We start from the raw sequence: 3,274 nt of genomic DNA, 5'->3' as shown, positions 1-3,274 counted from the left end.
CGCCAAACTCCGGGCGATTGCGCCTCTCTCGAACCCGACCAAGTACTTAGGACGGCGCTGCGCGCCGCCGGGACCTGAGAGGGTTTCGAGGTGTATTGTGCAGGGGAGCTCAGCCTCCTCCTGTTTGCAGAATAATTGAGCGGACGCTTGCGTGTTCGCGCGGGCCCCCGGGACACACTCCCGGGCGGCCGGCTGCTCAGCTCTAGTTGACGCAGCTCCCTGGTTGATCCTGCCAGTAGTCATATGCTTGTCTCAAAGATTAAGCCATGCATGTCTCAGTACAAGCCGCATTAAGGTGAAACCGCGAATGGCTCATTAAATCAGTTATGGTTCCTTAGATCGTAACCACGTTACTTGGATAACTGTGGTAATTCTAGAGCTAATACATGCAAACAGAGTCCCGACCAGAGATGGAAGGGACGCTTTTATTAGATCAAAACCAATCGGTCGGCTCGTCCGGTCCGTTTGCCTTGGTGACTCTGAATAACTTTGGGCTGATCGCACGGTCCTCGTACCGGCGACGCATCTTTCAAATGTCTGCCTTATCAACTGTCGATGGTAGGTTCTGCGCCTACCATGGTTGTAACGGGTAACGGGGAATCAGGGTTCGATTCCGGAGAGGAAGCCTGAGAAACGGCTACCACATCCAAGGAAGGCAGCAGGCGCGCAAATTACCCACTCCCGGCACGGGGAGGTAGTGACGAAAAATAACGATACGGGACTCATCCGAGGCCCCGTAATCGGAATGAGTACACTTTAAATCCTTTAACGAGTATCTATTGGAGGGCAAGTCTGGTGCCAGCAGCCGCGGTAATTCCAGCTCCAATAGCGTATATTAAAGTTGTTGCGGTTAAAAAGCTCGTAGTTGGATTTGTGTCCCACGCTGTTGGTTCACCGCCCGTCGGTGTTTAACTGGCATGTATCGTGGGACGTCCTGCCGGTGGGGCGAGCCGAAGGCGTGCGACGCGCCTCGTGCGTGCTCGTGCGTCCCGAGGCGGACCCCGTTGCAATCCTACCAGGGTGCTCTTGAGTGAGTGTCTCGGTGGGCCGGCACGTTTACTTTGAACAAATTAGAGTGCTTAAAGCAGGCAAGCCCGCCTGAATACTGTGTGCATGGAATAATGGAATAGGACCTCGGTTCTATTTTGTTGGTTTTCGGAACCCGAGGTAATGATTAATAGGGACAGGCGGGGGCATTCGTATTGCGACGTTAGAGGTGAAATTCTTGGATCGTCGCAAGACGAACAGAAGCGAAAGCATTTGCCAAGTATGTTTTCATTAATCAAGAACGAAAGTTAGAGGTTCGAAGGCGATCAGATACCGCCCTAGTTCTAACCATAAACGATGCCAGCCAGCGATCCGCCGCAGTTCCTCCGATGACTCGGCGGGCAGCCTCCGGGAAACCAAAGCTTTTGGGTTCCGGGGGAAGTATGGTTGCAAAGCTGAAACTTAAAGGAATTGACGGAAGGGCAACACCAGGAGTGGAGCCTGCGGCTTAATTTGACTCAACACGGGAAACCTCACCAGGCCCGGACACCGGAAGGATTGACAGATTGATAGCTCTTTCTTGATTCGGTGGGTGGTGGTGCATGGCCGTTCTTAGTTGGTGGAGCGATTTGTCTGGTTAATTCCGATAACGAACGAGACTCTAGCCTGCTAACTAGTCGCGTGACATCCTTCGTGCTGTCAGCGATTACTTTTCTTCTTAGAGGGACAGGCGGCTTCTAGCCGCACGAGATTGAGCAATAACAGGTCTGTGATGCCCTTAGATGTTCTGGGCCGCACGCGCGCTACACTGAAGGAATCAGCGTGTCTTCTTAGGCCGAAAGGTCGGGGTAACCCGCTGAACCTCCTTCGTGCTAGGGATTGGGGCTTGCAATTGTTCCCCATGAACGAGGAATTCCCAGTAAGCGCGAGTCATAAGCTCGCGTTGATTACGTCCCTGCCCTTTGTACACACCGCCCGTCGCTACTACCGATTGAATGATTTAGTGAGGTCTTCGGACTGGTACGCGGCATTGACTCTGTCGTTGCCGATGCTACCGGAAAGATGACCAAACTTGATCATTTAGAGGAAGTAAAAGTCGTAACAAGGTTTCCGTAGGTGAACCTGCGGAAGGATCATTACCGACTAGACTGCATGTCGTTCGATGTGCGTGTCGTGTCGCGCAACACGCTACCTGTACGGCTCGCAGTAGCCGTGCGCCGCGTGCGGAACCACGCGTGCTTCTCAAAACTAACGCCAATGTTGTGTGGTACGAGCGCTGAAGCGCTGGAGCGGCTGGCCTGCGGCACCTGGCGCCTGGCGCCGGTTTTGAATGACTTTCGCCCGACTGCCTGTCCGCTCCGGTGTGGAGCCGTACGACGCCCATCGGCCGTGAGGCCGTTGGACACAGAACGCTTGAACAGGGGCCGCCACACGCCTACGTCCCGCCTATGCAACTGTCTTGAAAGAGACAGTGGAAACTAAGAAAAGATCACCCAGGACGGTGGATCACTCGGCTCGTGGGTCGATGAAGAACGCAGCAAATTGCGCGTCGACATGTGAACTGCAGGACACATGAACATCGACGTTTCGAACGCACATTGCGGTCCATGGATTCCGTTCCCGGGCCACGTCTGGCTGAGGGTCGGCTACGTATACTGAAGCGCGCGGCGTTTGCCCCGCTTCGCAGACCTGGGAGCGTCGCGGCCGCCTGTGGGGCCGGCCGCGCCTCCTGAAACGTGCGATGCGCGCCCGTCGCCTGGCGGTTCGCATACCGGTACTTACTCGGTAGCGTGCACAGCCGGCTGGCGGTGTGGCGTGCGACACCTCGTACAACGACCTCAGAGCAGGCGAGACTACCCGCTGAATTTAAGCATATTACTAAGCGGAGGAAAAGAAACTAACAAGGATTCCCCCAGTAGCGGCGAGCGAACAGGGAAGAGTCCAGCACCGAACCCCGCAGGCTGCCGCCTGTCGTGGCATGTGGTGTTTGGGAGGGTCCACTACCCCGACGCCTCGCGCCGAGCCCAAGTCCAACTTGAATGAGGCCACGGCCCGTAGAGGGTGCCAGGCCCGTAGCGGCCGGTGCGAGCGTCGGCGGGACCTCTCCTTCGAGTCGGGTTGCTTGAGAGTGCAGCTCCAAGTGGGTGGTAAACTCCATCTGAGACTAAATATGACCACGAGACCGATAGCGAACAAGTACCGCGAGGGAAAGTTGAAAAGAACTTTGAAGAGAGAGTTCAAAAGTACGTGAAACCGTTCTGGGGTAAACGTGAGAAGTCCGAAAGGT

The 3,274-nt window shown here is 55.4% G+C and overlaps 2 non-coding genes and 1 pseudogene across 2 annotated transcripts; all 3 read left to right on the top strand.

Moving 5' to 3' along the window:
- The first annotated feature begins 216 nt into the window (after window positions 1-216).
- Window positions 217-2,126, top strand: LOC124593042. The gene has a single exon (XR_006977793.1). It is a non-coding gene; the product is annotated as a small subunit ribosomal RNA (ribosomal RNA).
- A 351-nt stretch (window positions 2,127-2,477) lies between these two features.
- LOC124593096 lies at window positions 2,478-2,632 on the top strand. The gene has a single exon (XR_006977827.1). It is a non-coding gene; the product is annotated as a 5.8S ribosomal RNA (ribosomal RNA).
- Window positions 2,633-2,820: 188 nt separating this feature from the next.
- Window positions 2,821-3,274, top strand: part of LOC124593077 — a 4,679-nt pseudogene continuing 4,225 nt past the window's right edge.

Source organism: Schistocerca americana, unplaced genomic scaffold, assembly GCF_021461395.2.
Source record: "Schistocerca americana isolate TAMUIC-IGC-003095 unplaced genomic scaffold, iqSchAmer2.1 HiC_scaffold_97, whole genome shotgun sequence".
NCBI lineage: Eukaryota > Metazoa > Arthropoda > Insecta > Orthoptera > Acrididae > Schistocerca > Schistocerca americana.
Note: the sequence above shows the minus strand (reverse complement) of the source record. Positions and strands in the feature narration are given on the sequence as shown.